This window comes from Sebastes umbrosus, chromosome 4 (genome assembly GCF_015220745.1).
Source record: "Sebastes umbrosus isolate fSebUmb1 chromosome 4, fSebUmb1.pri, whole genome shotgun sequence".
Lineage (NCBI taxonomy): Eukaryota > Metazoa > Chordata > Actinopteri > Perciformes > Sebastidae > Sebastes > Sebastes umbrosus.
In genome coordinates this window covers 17,031,800-17,052,257 of record NC_051272.1, presented here as the reverse complement: position 1 = coordinate 17,052,257, position 20,458 = coordinate 17,031,800, and the positions used below count along the sequence as shown (strand labels likewise).

The following is a 20,458-nucleotide window of genomic DNA, read 5'->3' as shown; positions in this document are numbered from 1 at the left end:
ACAGCGCTAAATTTGGCTAAATTATAAAAGGCAGAAGTGGTAAAACGAAGAGCCGATTGGGAGCCGAAAGAGCCGGCTCTTCTTGGTGAGCTGAGCCAAATGATCTGGCTCACTAAAAAGAGCCTGAATTCCCATCACTAGTAAGCGAGCGTTGCTATGGAGTTGCCAGTTGTGTTTCCTGCAGGTTCGTATCTCAACATTCTGTCTTCATCTGTCAAGCGATAAAAAAGCACACAAAAAGCACGCTACATAACAATACATTTATATTTCTGTTGCATTGTTTTCACCATCTGAATAATGATGTTGTTCATTGCCTCATCTTGCGATATTCTATACTGTAAAAATATCACTTCTTTAAAGTGTCTCACAACAAGTTGAAACGATCGAAACAAAGTTGATAAAAGTGTATTTCTCTCAAACCGTAGCTCAAATTGTGTCATATTATTAGAGTTAGGTGCTTTGACATATAGGTTAATAACGTTAGATAATAATGAGTCTAACTGTTTCTGACTATTGTGCTCAGATTGAAAATGCGTGGAAAATGATCAAACCTGGCAACCCCCAGGAGTGTATAAAGAGAACGGGCACCCCTGCAAGATTTGATCCTTCCGTGAACTCTCGAGGTGTATTCAACACATTGATATTCCTCTGGACCAGGGGTCAGCAACCTTTACTATCAAAAGAGACATTTTAGTAAAAAAAATAAAAAATAAAAATCCGTCTGGAGCTGCAAAACATTTAAGCATTGTGATGACGGTAACACAGTTTATAGTCTAAGTATATAGTATATACGTCTAATGCAGTGAGGGCCAAAGTGCAAATGTTCTACGGAGTATTAGGGCCACATTGAGGGGAAAAAATAGGAGATTTTCCGGAATAAAGTCATAATATTACAAGAAAAAAGTGGTAATATTACGAGAATAAAGTCATAATTTTACAAAAAAAGGTGTAACATCACGAGAATAAAGTCATAACTTTACGAGAAAAAAAGTTGTGATATTACGAGAATAAAGTAATAACTTTACGAGAATAAAGTCGTAATATTATGAGAATAAAGTCATAACTTTACGAGAAAAAAGTCGTAATATTAAGAGAATAAAGTCATAACTACGAGAATTTTTTTTTTAATATTACGAGAATGAAGTCATAACTTTACGAGAGAAAAGTCGTAATATTACGAGAATAAACTTATAACTTTACGAGAATAAAGTCGTAATATTACGATAATAAAGTCATAACTTTACGAGATTTTTTTTTTAATATTACGAGAATAAAGTCATAACTTTACGAGAGAAAAGTCGTAATATTACGAGAAAAAAGTCATAACTTTACGAGAAAAAAATTGTAATATTACGAGAATAAAGTCATAACTTTACGAGAGAAAAGTCGTAATATTACGAGAATAAAGTCATAACTTTACGAGAATAAAGTCGTAATATTACGAGAAAAACGTCATAACTTTACGAGAAAAAAATTGTAATATTACGAGAAAAAAGTCATAACTTTACGAGAATAATGTCTTAATATTACGTTAACTTTTTTTTCCGAGTTTAGTTTGGTAAGGTAGCTGAAATGTCCTCTGATTTTGAGTAGCCACTGAACCTGTCAGATCCTTAAATTGTAATTAGCCAATCAGTGATGAGTATTTAGACTAGTTCTATGATTGGCAAAGAGAAGCGGGTAAAGCAACCGCCACGTGTGGACTGTTGCTAAGTAGCTAACGCTAGCGCTCGAGCTAGCTGGGAGGAGAGACCAGACTGCAGGAAACCTTTATGCCACCGAGTTTCTGAGTGAGTATGTACACTGAAACATGCAATGACTTGTACATTAATAGTTAAAAGATGTAAGTTCATTAGTGTTTGTGAATTGTCTGGTTTAGTGTTGTGTGGGATGTTGCAACAGGTTGCTGCTGCAGGACTCCTGCTGGACTGAGGGTTTGAACAGACTGATGCTAACAGTGTGCTGAGTTCATGGAACAGTGAGTACAACAACATATATCTTCCTTGAGGATTTTAAATTTGTCATTTTTTGAGAAACCCACTACAGTAATCTCTGAGTAGCCAGTAGTAGTATCTTCTTTTTTAAATTTTATTTTATTTATTTATTCATTATCATTATTATTTTTATTATTATTTTTTTTTTAATTCTATTTTTATATGTATGTGTATGTATATATATATGTATATATATGTATGTGTGTGTATGTGTGTGTGTATGTAAGTATGTATATATAGAAAAAAAATCAGAATCAGAAAAAAAAACGTTATATATATAAATTTAATATTAATATATAAATTATATATATTATGCTAAATATAATTTAGCATATTATATTTATATATATTTAAAAAAAAAATGTTTCTCTTCTTATTATTATTATTTCATGACTTATTTGTGGATACTCTCCCTGTGTTGTATTCTCTACAATTTGAATTTTATGTGTCCATGATTGAGATTTAGTTAGGTCCTTTGTGGCCAGCTGTGGCTGTTTGTGTGTATGTTTTTGTCAGGTATGATTGACTGATGTTTTGTGTCACGGCTGAGTGTTGTTCAGAAAAACTAAAATTAACTTTCCCTGTATAGTGACTGTTCTCTTGATTATAGACAATTATTAAAAAGACCTTTGAAGAGGATTTCAAATGATGTCCAACATTGTGGTACCAAACTGAAATATAAAAGCCTGGGTATTTGTTATTTTAGTTTTATTTAATTCAGGTCACCAGGACATTTTAGTGGTGTGAATTACCTGGTTCTGTTATAAATATTCTTTGTTATTGCATTTAATCTTGTGAATCTCTAATGTGATTCATGTGGCAAAATAAGGGTAGTGACTACGTATGCATAGGAGTTTTAAGATCACAATAACAGTATAGCTATACAATGAGCTAACTTGGCTTCGCTTGCACCCTCGTCAAAGTCATATGCCCAAATTTGTTATTTACTGTAGACGCATCCTAATTTTATGTTTTAGTATCCCTCAGCAATTCACCTCGCATGCGAAGGGATTATCAGATGTGGAGTATGCAATGATAATTTGATAACAAAATTGGAATTCAGTTTGTGGGCTACAAATATAATATTTCTTTCTCTTTGGTATTTGTGGATAAACATGCACAGGTAAAGTGTATCGGTAGTATTAAAGACCACATCATCACATTAAATGATATATCATATTACAATTTTAATCATTTCATTATATGTGCTACAAATTTTGTGTGGTTAATTATACCATTCCCACCTATACATGGTAGGTCACAATCTAATTTTGAACAGTTACACTAGTCACTTCAATAAGTCTTAGCTTTACCCTCAGTGACTAATCTTTGCCACTAGGTGGAGGCAGAGGCTTGTTTAAACACTGCAGTCTGGGGGGATGCCTTTATTGATCAAAAATCCACCATAACTCAATGTGCAACGCAAACTGGACCAAAGGCGGAGATGTAATGAGGAGAAATTTGCCAATTGAAATTATAATTATAAAAGCCAACTTTTAAGTTACATTTCCAGATGGTTCCAGATTTATCTGAATTTAGCAATGACATGCTGTTATGACCTGTAATTCAGGCAAAATTACATGTCTTTTTGATAGTGATATTCCCAAATTAATATGGTTGCAGTCACATCTCAGGTGTGGCCTTATCGATAAATAATTCTATTGAGTATAGAGCATGTCAGTCTATTTAGTTTTAAGTACTTTGAGCAACACTCACTTCCAAACCGAAAGGAGTCAACAAATGCGCTATAATTTTTCTTTTGGGGATAGTTATAATTGCAATTTTACTATCAGACCTCACGGTTAAAAAAAAGAAAGAAAAGACGGCTATAGATCTAATATAATGATGCTGCCTGGTTAATACCTCCTCTGTGTGCAGCGGATCATTCAGTGTAATTTCTAATTAACACATTGCTATTTACTCTGTTGGATCATTAGGCCTCATCACAAAAGGATAATCCAGTCAAATTGAGAGTTTATGCTTCCCTTCCACCTTCCACCGTGGTGCTGTTTGCTAATGAGTCTTGTTGCAATTATCTAACAAATTAAGACAAATGTTGCCTGTTTAGCCAAGATAAATGTATTGTGCCAGGGTATAGCATTAACGCATATAACACAGATAGAAGAATGAGGTTTCTTGTAAATTCATTTCACAGTTATACCCCAAATGTCTCAGAAAATACTAAGATAAACAGCAGCATTTTGATTAATCTTAACTTTTGAGATATATATATATATATATTTTTAGCTTGTCCTCATCCTTACTTTTTTGTTATTTATGAAATTGTATGTGAAAATGCAAAATATGACAATAAGGAAGCTTTTTTTAAAAAAATTTTTTAGCAAAAATCCAACCAGAATATGATATTGTTAAAACAGAAAAGGCCAGTGCAAATAACCATAGTGAAAGAGCACTATTATAATGTTTGTGTTGCATTGTTCATTAAACCTGTCTTGTCAATACACAGTTAAGTGTCAGGGAGTTGCTATTGTTGTTCATACAGTTCCACTGTATAGCAGTTGATTTAAAAAATAAAGTAGCGTTGTCTGATGCAGGATGTGTCTCCTTTTTAAAAGTAATACAAGAGCTCCAGATCTCAGTGCAGATGCTGTAGCAGACCCCTCCTTTCATGATGAAAGGAGGGATGAACGTTGGGATCAGAGATGGAAGCTGTAACCTATTTGTGAAGCAGAATCATTAGGAGGGTTCTCCAACCAATTTCCATAAGTGGGGTAGCGGGATGTATTTAGGCTACTCGAAGTATATCACTAATGAGAAAAGACAAAAAGGATTCATGTGCATGTTTTATGCAATCTCTTTCTGGGTGTAGATGAATAATTATTTATGATTGCAAAGCCTAAAAGGGAGGCAAAAAGATAGCAACTGCAAAGAGACTGGTAAAAAATTTAAAGAGGAAGTTAAATGAATATTTAAGGGAAGATGAAATATTTAATGGAAACAAATGAGCAAAACATTTAAAACGGCATGATAAATAGTAGCGAGTGCCATTAAAATGACCCTCTTAATTTGTGCTATTTGCTGCAGTAGCCATGAGGTCTCATTCATACTCGAACTAATGCTGCGAACTGAGGACTCCGACAATATTTTCAACATGCCACTCATTATATGAGGACATTGTGTCTGTAACCCAGGGCTGACCTCGTAGCTGAGAAATATTAGCCTTTGATTCAGTGGAGTTTGTATTGATGCCACAAGGCAGAAACTATTGATGTTTTATTGACCTTCTTCATGTTGAGGTTAGGTTTCTGAAAAAACACATAATGACATAAATTCTGAATATGGTTGCTGGTTAATTTCTCTGGAGACATTCTGCATAACGGTTTATAACATCAGTGTTTCACTCTGATTCTCTACACTACTACATTTTGTAAAATCTCAAACCTACCGATGTCAAAATAAAAAAACAAAACAATGTGGAGTATGTACCAGCACAGTTCATTTGTTTTCCAAATGCGAAAATGATTAAATCAGCAAACAAATAATTATTCAAGTCAATGAGAACAATTATCTCAAAGACGCCTCTGAGACTTGGATGTGCATACTGAATTGATTAATTATCCTGCTAAAGATAATTGAGTGGAGCTGGATCTTTGACTGCTTCCTTTCAACGTTCCATTTTGATCTTGAAGTATATCATTTCCACCATCGGTTATAATATGTGGTCATCGTGCACACTTCTGTGTGTGTTCACAGAAATTGCCATGGTGTGATGACATGTGGGACCTTTTTAAATTTTAATTTTGCTGTCATCTTGCTCCGCACTACTCTACATTATTCCTGTATCATAAGGAAAAAAATGTAAAAATGTCCATGGCTAGAAATCAAAGTATATATCTGTGACTTAAACTTCATGAACCTTAGGTTTCACAATATATTCTAATCTTTATTAAATTGCCTATTAAATGTATTCAAATGTAGCAGTGTACCGACCTGAGTTCATCTGTCCGAGTTCAACTTTGTCAGTGATGCTGTGTCATGCCCTTACTAACCCGTGGGCAGACTATTACTTACTTCTGAGCCAGACAGAGATCATTACCTCTGTGAATGATGGCAAGGTAGCCCGAGCCCAACAGCTTTATTTCCCAGCTCAACTTGGCGGACGCGAGCCATCACATCCTGTTAACAATTCCATGGCTCCACCATAAAGATAAGCTCTCTCAATCAGCTCCGTCTGTCTCAATCGCCGCTGAAGGGGCCATCCGTCATCACTAGCCGGGACGGCAGCCCCTTCCATATTCACTTGTGATTGACACCGTTTAGATAATTCAGTCAGAAATCACTGGGCTGTTTATTTTCCTCTGCGGACCAGTGTAATGTTTTCTGATTAAGGGAGTTCATGAAATATTTATTCTTGATATCAGCATATTCAACTTCATGCAATGAGTCTTTTCACTCTGAGCAAATATTGGTCCATTTCATGTGGAATCTTTCAAACGGGCGAGATGAATTAAGTCAGAGGCTTTGACATTTTAATCAGAGTGAACATAAGAAGCCAATTGTCACTGTCACACCACATGAAGGTCATTTCAGTTGTTAAGGATCTGCTTGCCATAACATTTAATCGTTACATCCTAATGATTCGTTTACATGTGAGATCAGGTTGATATTTTATGTATAAGCACACATTCTATTCAAGGCCTTTTATTCTATTAACCTGTCCTGTCTTTATTGGATCCTTTCTAAGATAATTCCCATATGGCTTAGCCTTTGATAAATATGCTTTTAGGTCTATCTAATTAATGCATTCCGCCGTGATTTTCTTCACTTGTCACCCACTCTTTAACCTCATAGCGGAGGAACAGACTTTTCCTACTCAAATTAAAGGTCCTCTGAGACGCTGTACATGTGTGAGCTAATGATGTAGTGCGCTGTGCAGCCTGATATCTTATCTGGAGGGCCTTGTTGAAATGTTGTGAGTAGAAATGAATTACATGACCTCACTTTTATGGAGTGTGGATATATTCCAAGCAAACATGTTTTAGTTTTATTGTCTGTTCTTGACTGATAATTCTGACTTTTTTCAGTTGTGAATTCAGAGTTTTTTTTTTAGTAGAGGTTTGGTTGTGTTACAATCAAAATATCAAGCAGATATTTGCTTTGTGATTAGGTTCTCATTGTGGTTGAAATATGGAAGTGTTTGTTGCCATATTGCAGTTGATAGTGTTGGATGATTTGTACTAAAAGACTGTAACTCTTTACTTTAATTTGAATACAAGGTGAAAAAAATCAAACATAGCTACATTTAGATTCACGTGGGCACAGACCAACAAAGCGTTGGCCTGGTGTTGAGACAGCATTTCTGAAAGGGACACAGGAGGATAGGCCTCCACTAGCTAAGTCTACTTTTTCCAAATTAATTAAACCAATTCAGCATTTTTAAATGTACTGCTCAATTTTTCCTTTTACTGCCAGCATAACTGCAGTTTCCAGCCAAGTGACCAAGGGACCATTCTTCGGTATAATGAATGGGGTAAGACGATGATCAGCATAGACTCACATTTTTCTAACTAAAATTGCTTAGTGAGAGAAAGGCCAGCTTTACTCTAAGGTATTACAATAAAATATGTTGCATAAGGTCTATAACATGTTATACCTTTATAACACACCATGCCATTATTTGCAATAACACTATGGTTGCATCCAAAATTCCATACTAACATGAAAGTTAGTACGCTAAAACAGTATGTGAGATTTTTTAGTACATCCAAAACGTATATTACAGTATGGATTGCTGGACACTACACTGGCATAAATACCCCACAATGCAATGTGGTAGTGAAGACAACGTTCATAACAGACGTTGACAGACAGCTCTTTAACGTCCATAATGCTTCAATTTGGTAGTTAGTAAGTCTAGTTTAAGTAAGATTTCACTTTGCTAGGAGTAATATATATTTTAAATTCATTCAGACTTTGATTCTCACAAATCGTCATTTTGATCACATGAGGTTGGTACGGATTACCATGGTTACATGTCTCCAACCGGCAAGGAGGCACTCAGGAAATGACGACGTAAATTACTGCTCAATGCGTCCGAAAAGATACACACTACTGTTTGTTCGCACAAAAGTATGCTGAATGATAGTACACATATTGGGTACTTAGTGCATAGTATTACACACACAGCGTTGGAAACTCCAGTGTCATTTGATTCATCCAGCTGTCACCTGTTACTGTAAAATGTTGCAGTGTGAGTTAACAGCAAAATGGCTTTAAAAAGTCACTATAGGATTTGTTGTCTGTTTCTATGGTTACAAGACCCAGGGTGCCTGGTGCTTAAGCAGAGCCTTTACAAATAGTAAACATAGTCTTTATGCACATCCAAAGCAAAGGTTGTTAGGGAGGAACCGCTGAGGTTCTTGGGTGGTCAGTGAGAGCGTTGAATTCACTAACAAATAAGACAAATAAATGAGCATTTTATTGACTTTTATTCAGATCATCCAGAAAGAATAAACTGAAAAGAAACAGATTTTTTTTCTCCCCCAAATGACCACTAAGATCAGATATATAGTTTTAAGAAGTGTGCAATTTACTGTTGTGATATACTGTAGTTAATATTAATTGATAAGCTTTAAGAATACACTGTGTACTCGTCTCGGAACACCATTGGACTGCAGATGTGAGATATGACTGTGATTTCTCAGTAATGCAAATTGCAGTCCTCAGTATTCAGTCAGTTGCCTCTGTTTGCCTTGTGGGGCCACCAACATGTGCAATTACCTAATGGAGTATCAAGTGCATTTATGTCGTCCGTAGGAATGATGGATTGAAATTTTCCACATCTCTGTTCAAAGAGAGGTTACCATTTAAAGGGGCGTCTGGTTATGATCTGTCCTTTTTAAAAATAGAATAAAACATGTCCTGAAACTGTGATTTTCCTCCCAACAGTTTGTATTATATCGTATGATAAGCACAACTTCTATTTTCACATCCTATTAAAGCTGAAGACATTCTGATTTACAGCATAACTGTAACATACCGTATAGATTTGTATAATTTGTTTTGTATTTAGGTTATGTTATCAGAGTAAGTTTAGAGTCACTTAAGGTAATAGCAAAAGGTTAGTCATGTTTATTGTTGCTGTTAAAATAAGTAATTGAATACTGCCTAACTGAGTTCACATGGTCCACATTTCATGTATACAATATATAGATCAAGGTTCAACACTATTGATACAATACCGGGAAATGTTATATTACATCAGGTTCACCAAGGACACTAACACCAGCACACTACTTATAACTCAGTTAAGAGTTATCATGTTATTGAGGCAAATTATAATTTTGACAGTTGACTGAGCTATCAAATAAACTTTAGTACATCTGTTGTCAAAATGACAAGAATCTTTCAAAGTCAAAGATTGATCAACCCCTCAGCCAACACAAAACTCTTTGAAGCATCCTTTTTATCTAGTGTGTCAGAAAAGCCTACCGGTAACTGTCAGTGCATGCATCTTACATCCAGTGAGCGATGAGAAAAAGCAAAACTTATAATTACTCTTTCTGTCACTTTTTTATGATAAATGTTTAAGTTACCATCCACACACAAAACAATAAATATTGTGCACAAAAGCTGCTATTTTCCCCCCTACTCGGGCTTAGAATTTATCCACCATTACAGCCAAACAGTGTAACTACAAAAAATACTTTTCCTTGTCTTTTAAAAAGATGAAATATTTTCTCTGCTATGTAATTCTCCTCTCTGTATTTCGAGAGATACTGACCTAAAAAGGTTGATCAAAGACTGTTGGAACTCAACAGCCTGCAGCAACCAATAAATTGGTCCATTCGATGTTTTGCACTGACAAATTATTCTCCAGAGTACTAACATTCTTGGTAGCAACTCAATTAGCAAGAGACAGATGTAGCAAGAATTCACATTTATGTTTCATAGACCTTTTCAATATTTTATTATTTCACTGCATGTTAGCACGGACCCTTTTATGTCACAGAAATGATAACTATTTGCTAATTCTCACATAAAGTGATAGTTGTTTTGGTGCAGTTTTGTGGGGGGAAAACTACACTCTGTTTAAATCCCTTTAGGCTTTTACACAATGTTGGAATGGCCTTGAGCGTCCATATGCTTTAAAGTGGCTGTTAAAAGCCAATATTTCGTATTATCGCTGAGGGGGAGACCGGTCCCGCACACTGTCAATGTAAAGAGAAATGTCGACAAAGGAAAGCGGAAAAATCATACCTAGGAGAAAAATCACTTATTAATGTAACCCTTTGTGAAGTTTATATATTTAAACTTTATGAGTTCAGTTCATTTCAGTCTAACATGATCGTTGTCTTGTTGATAACTGACTGAAAGACTGCAAAGATCCATCCCCATTATTGCCATTAGTTTGAGCAAATAGTTGAAAAAGAATGACATTTTTTTGATTAATCCTATTCTATTTTGTTTTGAATCTCATATCAGTCTGTTAGTTAGAATAGACTGTGATGAAAGTGCATTGAAAACACTGTACATTCATTGTTGTCTTTTAAAAAAAACAATGCCATCTACCTGGTCTTCTTCGCACCAGGGAATATAGACTGTCATTAATATGCATGGGTCCCTCTTGTCTATGTTTGGGTGTTTGATATTAACCCTCAGAAACACTGGTGACCTTTTGCACCAAACCATATGGTTAACAGTGAGCGATCTCCCTGCTGTTCAAGCATCATTTACCTCAGAAAGACACGAAAACAGAGAGTGTCACAACATAACTCAATGAAGATGGGTAAAAGCATTGAAGGATTCGCTTCATAGAAGAAATGTAGATGGACCATAATTGTATATATTCTTCATCTATTTATATATAGAATATTATGTAGCTCTTATACATAGTGGGCATCAATTCTTCAGTGTATTGTGTGTGTACTTATGGATTACAGAGCATCAACAACATAAATACATGATTATACTCATGTTATGAAAATCAAACATTAGGGATTACCACCTTATGTCACAGCAACTGAATCGTGTAAGTTACTGACGTACTGATAATGCATCTCTACAGACACAAATAACACTAGCATTTTTCTAAACACGCTGAGCCTTTGCATGTGGCGGCAGCAGCAAAACACATGGTGCGCTTTCTGTTATGCAAATATGACATGCAACCAGAGCGCAATAACAGCTTTATAGTCTCACTGTACATTTGCTCGGAACATCTGAGAATACCAGACTGCATAATTAACTGCCAATGAAATGTTCCCCCGAGTCAGTCTTCTGCTTTATTAACAAAGTAATGACGTTATTTTTAATTGGCCCTTTCATTGTAAACCAAATTAGATAAAATGACATGGGCACATTTCTGAAGAACAGGACAGTGTATTGTCTTCTTAACCTTTTGTATTTCTAATGACATATGGTCAGGACAAAGGATATTTTCCTCATCAGAAGTAAAAATATGATCTAAAATATAGTTTTAATGAAAGTGCTGAAACAACTTTATATACTTACACATTTAGGTGTAAGCCTACACTATTTTAGTGTAAGTCTATGACCTGTTTATTATTATAGGTGGGTATTATGTATTGTATGATATTGAAACATAGGTGTTTATTATGATGTGTATTATGAAAATGTAGATTTGTGTAGGGCCAGGGCCATTTTTGTCTGTACAGTATTATTAATATTAATATTAATATTAATATTAATATTAATATTAATATTAATATTAATAATAATAATAATAATAATAACTTTATTTATATAGCACCTTTCAAAACAAGGTTACAAAGTGCTTTACAATATAAGCATGATACAAGTAATTAACTTCCAGAACTTAAGATCTAAACAAGATAAAATCATATAAATACTTACAATAATGCACCATCAGTTAAGAAAAAGCCATAATATAAAAGTGAGAGTATTGAGACATGTATATTACATGAATATGTCAGTATTAGTGTTGATGAAAATTCAATAGTATTTTAAATGGATTTTAAGTTTAAGTATTTAATAAAGCTAGTTGGAGCTGATTTGGAAAAAAAAACAATTTTAATTTACATTATTTGTACATGTTAGCACAGAGTACATTACATACAGTTGTTAAAAAATACTGTAATTAGTGTATTCACCACTTATTATTATTGTTTGCGTGTCTCTGACAGTTTAATTTCACATGTATGTGCAATAATATTAGTATAGTAATCATATATAGTGTCGTAGACCTATATTCTACTTTATTTAATGCAGTCTACTGTAGCTGCCTGCAATAAAGGCACTGAGTGGCAACCAAAACATGATGTAGGGCTCAAACAGATGCAGAAAAATAGTTGCGCTCATCACAGTTTGAGATGGAGTTGAAATTGTTTAATAATTTAGATCAAAGTAAAAAGTTAAAAAAACTGAAAGCAGAAGGTGCCCTTTGTGGCACAGCATGAAATTTTTCTGGCAGCATAGCTTAAAGAAGACAACCAGAGGGTTGACGAGCAGTTATGAGGACATCAAACAGTTCTGCCTCTTATTGAAGAAATACTAGAGATTTTTTGGTAATCGAGCCTGTCTTTTTGGCTGGCAGAGATCTCATAGCGGGTTGTTGCACTTAGCAGCAGGGAGGCACCAGTGGAGAACTATACCTGGATGGCTTTCCTAACCACAGACCTCTCCCAGAATGGATCATTAGCATCGTGCCAAAGATGGATGGCAACTTTCTGCACGACTTGCTGGCCGCCAGTGTAAGAGCCGGGCGCCGGCTTTCCTCTGGTCCCTTGGCCTGCCTGCTGACCTGCTCTTGGGTCTTAGTTAACATTCAGGGGGCCCTGACCTGAAAAGCAGGCTTGGCAGCAGAACCAAGGTCCCATCCTCCCCAAAGAAATTAGAGGTGGTAATCTTTCAGGAACAACTTGCTAACCTTCCCAGACCATGTAAATGCAATAGATGCAGCTGATTGCCCTGCTTCTGTTTTGCAGCCCCTCTGTGTCTCCCCTGTCACTGGCCAAGCCAGCTTCGTCTCCAATTTATGTGCATTTGACAGCTCAGAGGTGACAAATGATGGCTCGGGCTAAAAGAAGGTTACATTTAAACACAGCACAGGTCAATGGGGTAGATGGCTGAATGCTAAATCATTGTCAGGGAAACTAATGATACGGCATTATAAGACAACAGGGGCACGGAAAAAGATAAAGTGCAGGATGTCATGCTGATACTATAATCAACCAATGTCTGTTTCAACCACACATTCATCTTGATTTTGCATAGACATTCACATATTCGAGCCATTTCTGAATGGAAACACTGAGGAATCTCATTCGAATAGCTATTTATGTAGCTGGATCCTTTTGTGTGGCACAGGAATATCACCACATTACGGCTATATTATTATTATAGCTGGAAGTATAATGACCATTTATACCCGTCTCCCTGTAATACTACTGGGACCGTTCCAGTTCCACTGTAATTAAGACACAAAATACACTTTGTTAAGCATTAGAAACAAATATTTAATTCGTTGTGTCTAAGATCTGTTACACCTGCTGTAGCAATTTCAAAAACACACAGGAAGTGTGAATAACAAACACAGAAAGAGCCCGGGAACCGAAGCACGAGTTGTGGCATCTTGACAAGTCTTTAAGTAATTCTTACAAGAACAAACACCCCAAGGCTCACTTGCTTCATTGCTTAAGTCAAAACAGAGAGCACATACAGCCACTAGACTGCCATGGAAATAAGATAAGTAGTGCCCATTTGTTTTAATAAGAAAATTTAGGTTATTGAATAGTCATCACTGAGGAAAATATGAGCTTATTGTGTTGTTGGAAAGGGTTTAAAATCAATATGAATGTGGTTATACTGACATTAATATACAAAAGCATAATAGTGTAATTATTTGGATTTATTACTGAGATTGTTATCCGGACATTTCTTTTACAATTTTGTCTACATGATATGAATAAACACCAAAAATGTCATCTCAGTTTATCTACAATTTTTTTCACTAAAAGAAAAAGACAGTGTGGCAGCTAATAATAACCATTAGTACAACCTAACTCCATGTAGCTGGAGGTTATGTGGACATGGAGTGTCCAGGATCTCAAGGACGGCTCACACTCCCAGATTAAACAACATTCACTCTCTGTCAAATGCCTAGCTCCCAAAACTGCCAAGCCAGAGGAAAATGAGCCCCCACACGACCCTCGCTGTGGATGACAGGATGAAACACAAGACAGTAGTGCCTGAAGGAGACTCGGGATAACGAAATAATCTTTAATCTCTGTCCCTTCGAGGCACTTTCAACACCTGTTATTCTTGATGGCATTGTGAGAGAGGGCAGCTCGCAGATTCATTTTAAGCCTGGTAATTATTACACTAATTATTCACTTCGGTGTGGGGTGATTACCAGTCCTCGTTCAGGTGAATACACGTCCGCTTGCACACCAGCTGAGGCCAGAGCAGCTCGGTGGAACAGTTGTTCCACTCCTTTTTCCCTTGCAGATATTTGACCTCTTGTCATGTTTGCAATCTGTACTTTGGGGGGAAGGGAGAAAAACAGCCAGAAACTTTTAATTGCTCAACAGAAGCAGGAGTGAAAAGCACAGGTTTGGCCATCTGTTCATCTCTTTAGCAAAGAAACTTCCTATTTAAACAGGTTGCATGGTTTCCACTGCATCCTGTGTGATGGATCTATTGGGGCATTCACACTCACAGCAGAGTTGTTGCTACGCCGTCCTACGTAACGATGAGACATTATTTCTCTTAAATTAATGAGTACCCATAGTATTTTTTCTCCGTCTCATCAATAATAAATGAATCAAGATATATTCTTTTCATTTAACGGGGTGCATTTATAATCAGAGCCTGGGGGTTTGAAAGCCTTTAAGACAAATATTTCTGCTCTTTGACTAGATTTAATTCAATTAGTAGAAATACAACATCAAATACTATGCCTCCATTAACAGATCTTTCATGTTAAAAATGAGTATCATGAATATTACATCTGTGGTCATATGAAAACAATTATTCTCTCATGCTGTGGAGATACAAAAAACTGCATAAGTAATTTCCCCACATTGTTCAGGTAGTGGTTAGTTTTAGATCTGACAGATATTAACTCCGGGCTGTAATGTTCACATAATTACAGGCTGTTTTAATATGAAATAACACTTCACAGAACCCATCTAAATGATCAGATGACAAATACTATCCAGAGGATCAAGTGGCAGTGAAAACAGAGCGTTTTACCCTTTAAGTTTTGGTGGGAAATGCTTTCACGATCACGTTCTTGCTAATCATCAATATTCTATATTATTGTTATTGTCAACAAATCCCTGAAAATACCAAATCCAACTTACTCTGTCTGTGGCCCTCAGCCTCAAGCCCATTCATTTATAATGAAGAAGTAAATGTTAAAAAAAAAAACACAGTTACTTTAATTTTAATTTAAAAAAAAAAAAAGGTTAAACAATTTATTAAAACAGCTGGGCTCTGTAGTTTTTTTTTTTTGTTTTTTTTTAGCAAACCACTCAAACCGAAGTAAATTGTGTTTTTGTTGGGGACTAGTGAGCAAGTGACTTATTTACGGCACCAGAACAGTGTTGGTGGGATTGACTCAAATACAGTCCCCATGCTAATCATAATAAAGGAACATTTTAGCCATTACAACTATGAGTTTCACATATGTTTTTTTTTGTAAATTTAAGAATCACGGTATATCAGGCTTTGGCTACACAGATAATACATGTTAGTAGGATAAAGTCATTGTTGGTTTTAGTCTTTTCATGGGTTTGATTGGCAATAGGATAAATATAGAATATCGTCCTTTAAGCACACAATCTAAGGGATGTAGAGTTTATGTTAAGATTTGGATTTACAGTGGTGTTTGTAATTGGGGCATAAACATACATAGGTAAAAGAAAGTCAAGTGTGAGAAAGGAAGGAGGAGGAAGAGCTTCACATGGTTTTCCTTATTAGAACGCGTAATCAACTGATTTAGTCCACCAGTGATCGGGGTGTTGATAAAAAGCTTTTTATATATTAAAACTGTGAGAGAAAAGAGTCGAGTATCATTTGAGATTTATCCAGATTACTTTGTATCCACCTTCAAAAGCAGATAAATAATGAAAAAAATACAAATAAAGATTCCATTGAATTACATTATGGTACAAATGAGTATTGGGCGATGGTAAATAATAACGCTATCATGATGCGTTCAAATGTAATCTTGTAAAATGTAATTTTTGGTGAGAAACGTGAAGAAAGTTGTTTGTAGGAGATGTTTTCACAGCATTATGAAATAGATATTCTGACTTTTTTAACATCCTGACACTAGCTCTAAGCTGCTTATAATATAAAATTAGAAATACTGATGCCAAGATTTGTTTTAATCTAAACAAATATTTAAATAGAAATACAATCATGTATTTCTGTAACCGCTATAGATGACAATAAATAAGTAAAAGGATAATATTTAGAGTTTTTGACAGTTGAAATGTAGCACAACATGGATGTGAAAGCAGCGTTTTGTTTATTTAAATGTGAAATTGCAATAGAAATATTTTGTCCCTAATCTATTAATAATTGGGATAAATAATCGTGATCTCAATATTGATCAAAATAATCGTGATTATCATTTTGGCCATAATACCGCAGCCCTAATACAACATATCTTGATGTACACACATCCACACATGACACAACTAACCCACCTACTGCTAACCTTGAAGAAACTCAATGACCAAAAAAAAAACTTTTTTTAAGTTAGAAAAAACAGTGAAAAGAAATTCTTGTAATAATTGCCTTAAATTCTAATTCTTTGCCGGGCCCTCCTAAAGGTCAGGTTTCACTGTCTCTGGAAGCACCGCTGAAATATAAATGCTCTGCAGCACCGTGTCTGCTGATTGCTTTACTCTCTAGGCAATGTCAATTTTGTGAAAGTACTTCCAGATTAAGTCGGCAGGACGTCAAGGGCCCTTGTAGAAGCTACTGTCTTGTCTTAGCGAAGGGTCCGAAAGCCCTTGTCTATTACCGGAGACACCCCAAGGACAGATGTTTTAGGCTTAGGGGGGTGATGGAGAATAATAGCACATTAGATTCCTAATGTCTCTCGGATGCAGGACTCGGGGGAGACAGAACTCCTGGGTAATCCAAATTCATCTCTCTCTTTCGCTCTGCTTCTCTCCCTCATTTCCTCCTTTTCTTTCTTCTCTTTCTTCGCCCTAACCAGAGTTGGTCTCCTCTCTGCCTCTTGAGGTGCTGAATCCTAGCCTGAAGCTACAAAGCTACACAGTCCATTCATCAAAAGCATGACCCTCTCCGGTGAGGGACAGGATGCTATATGGACTAATGAACTCAGTGCACGATACGAACGCATGTGTGTCATATCTCTGTACATAAGGGAGGGGGATCTTTATTTGTTACAGGCCATCACAACACGTTAAAACACACTTGCATCATATTTCAATATAAAGAGACACCTCTGTCTGGGGTGCTTTGTCCTTGTGTTGGATGTGGAATTATTCCACTAAAAACAACATTGAAAGGCTGGATGCCATTGTGATGTATTGGGTGTGATGCTTATTGGTTTCAACAGCCGATATACATAAAACAGATGGAGGTTAATGTTTTAGTGTGAAAAAGTACCTGCAGGGGCAGACACTTTGTCATTCAATCTATCTCCAACTTTTTTCCTGCAAGGCCTTTCAGCCTGGTAAATATATTGCCATAAAGCTAATATGTAATGAACAGCACTGTGGTAGCATTACCCTCTGGAGTTTTTTATTGTCATACATCATATGTAAATTGGGGATAAAGGGATTTTCATTTTTTTTTTGTGCCAGCATGAATGTGCGGTGTACTAAACACATGCTAGTGGTATGAAATCCCTGCCCCCACCCCCCCACCTCACCACCAGCGTGGAGCCCCCACCCCCATCAGGCCAAGGGTACACCTTGATGAGTGAAGAGGGAGGCTAATTCAGTCCTCAGGCTTAATTAATCCTATGTCTTATTTGATGAATGGCTCCCAAATTGTGCTGTAATAGTGGTATTTTTTCGCGGAGGGGGCTGCGGCGCGGAGTGTTGACACGGAGCTAGGAGAAAGTCAAAGTCGGGACTTCCGAGAGGCTGGACTTGGGGCTTTGTTTGCAAAGTTGTAGTCCTCTGTGGACAGTTTAAGCCCTGTCCTCTGACGTCAGGCCGGCCAGAGAGAGTGATGGTGCGCTGCAGGGAACATGTGTTTATGGATTTCTCCTGGCTAAGATCACTATAGGAGTCCGCCGCCTTTTGTCTCACGCTGGGTTTGTCAGTTTTTGACAAACATGATTTGTTGTCTGTAAATACACACAGTGGCTTGCAACGTTCTTTCTCTTCTACATGAATATCTGCCTGAGGGGTGGCAACACATTACAATGATAAATCCCATGTTTGACTTTCTAATGAGAGGTGCCTAAACTATTGAAAACCAACACTTTTTCTTTATAATGAATCGAAATGTGACCCCAAATTGTTCAGTTGTTTGTCCAAAGGTTGTAGTTGAATGTAGAGGCACCTCAGATATGCCATATGTCTGACTTGAAAGTAGAATTTTATTGAACAATTTTACAATTACAGGCAGACTCCCAGCACAACCGTAATGTAATATCATTATTGTGATATTATTTCCGTTCTGTAAATGTGCCTTCAGACCATATGATATGAGTCGGCCCACAGATTCAAGACTCCTGCTTTTGCCCCGTTTAATATGAATCCTTTAGTCACAAAGGGTTCTGCTTTAAGTATGCATTGTCCTAACAGAGGTAGCACTTAAAACTAACGATGTCATAAATTTTTCTGGCTAATGTGGCAGGCGTAAAGGGAGCTTTGGCGGGTGGGGCGAGGGTCTGGTGATTTGAGAGGAAGGATGATGCGTTTCGGTGGCCTAGCCTAAGCAATGAACTTGATTAAACTAATCTCATCTCTATCAAAGCATCTCTCTGATCCCCCTTGTCCCATTATTCATGGCAATGGGATAATTACACTGAGATGCATGGGGCCAGACAGACAGCACTGTGACACGGGCCCCCTCAGACCCTGGGCTATGCCTCCACTACTGTGGCCTGTTCATTTTAAACACAGATTAATTATGGTCAATGGGATGGTTCACATCTGTCAGTCTTAGTGAGAAAAATGGAAATGATCGGCCCCTCAAAGATGATAAAGGATGTATATTAAGTCATATGCTGGTTGGAGGTTCAGCGGGGATGAATACAATCAGCATTTTGATTTCGACATCAGCACTATGAGTGTCAGAATAATGTGGAAAAACTGCAGCAGTAGACGTGATAATGTCAATGTTTACAACCATTGTACCAGACAACTCACAACCCTGTCTCGTAAAACCAAAGTCTGCAGAGATAATGACAACTGACTCTAATATTTTCTGCCTATCTACACCTGAGCATACTCTCTGTGCCTGTGTGTGTAATATGTTCAGTGCTTTTGTTATGTCAGCAAATTGCAAATTTGTATATTTGGTCAAATAAAAATAGTAATCAGACAGTTTTAAGATTTTTTTTTAGCATGTTCCCACTGTGCCCACTCACAAATTAGTTCTCTAAAAAACTCAGAGTGACACAGACCATATTCCCCATATGGTCAGAAAAATGGATTACAGCTAATACAACTCTTTTAATGTCTAAGAGAAACCCCATGCATACTTGTATATTTGTTTTCTCTTAACTTAATTATTAATTGTGCAAGTAAAACTCTATATTTTACATTGAAAAGATAAAAAACTTTTATTTAGTTTTATTGGATTTCAAACTTTATTAGGTGTCATTTTTGACCCCGAGCATGCAGAATGATAATATCTATGTTTATGCTGCTAAAGTATGCTTCAATATATTAAACACAAGTCCAGTGATTCTACTAACAAATATTTTCCTTTTCAAGTAAAATGTTTTTTTTAATTAATAACACATAAATAATTGAGTAATGCTATATTTATGTAATCAACTCAGAGGTGTTTGTGGTACAGCGCTAACGCCTACACACATCAGTAGTTTATACTGTGTGCAATCTTTTCAGGCACTTACATTTGCTTCCTTTGAGTGCCTTTTTTTATTTATGGAGATTGTAATAAAAAAAACAAGTAAGTAAGGTCTTATCCTTTAGTTCAAAATAAATATAACCCTGAGCAGCTTAATTGCACAGAGTGTGTTTTAACAGCTTTTGTGTCTTTATTTTATTTTTGTTTGGATGGCTGCGTCAAACACACGAACGATTAATTTTTGTTCAGCAAAGCAGTAAGAGGTGATTTCAGTGTGTATAGGGTCCCCTAGTACACACACACACACACACACACACACACACACACAGTCCCATAAACACCCCCAAGGGACAACAGGGAGGAATGAACAGACATGAGCAATAGACACCCAGCCAGTGTAATTGTCTCCTGGGGTGGTGTATGTAGTCAGTGAGCTCTGCTCTGCCATGGTCAGAGCTGTGTGACCCTCAGTGCTCATCTGCAGG

General features: G+C 36.5%; 1 long non-coding RNA gene across 2 annotated transcripts; it reads left to right on the top strand.

Moving 5' to 3' along the window:
• The first annotated feature begins 1,568 nt into the window (after positions 1 to 1,568).
• On the top strand, positions 1,569 to 19,481 carry LOC119486096. 2 transcript variants are annotated; one of them, XR_005206455.1, is made up of 3 exons: positions 1,569 to 1,790; positions 1,880 to 1,978; positions 17,173 to 19,481. It is a non-coding gene; the product is annotated as an uncharacterized LOC119486096 (long non-coding RNA). The 2 variants fall into 2 exon arrangements; XR_005206456.1 differs by having other exon boundaries at positions 1,570 to 1,790; positions 1,903 to 1,978.
• Positions 19,482 to 20,458: the final 977 nt, after the last annotated feature.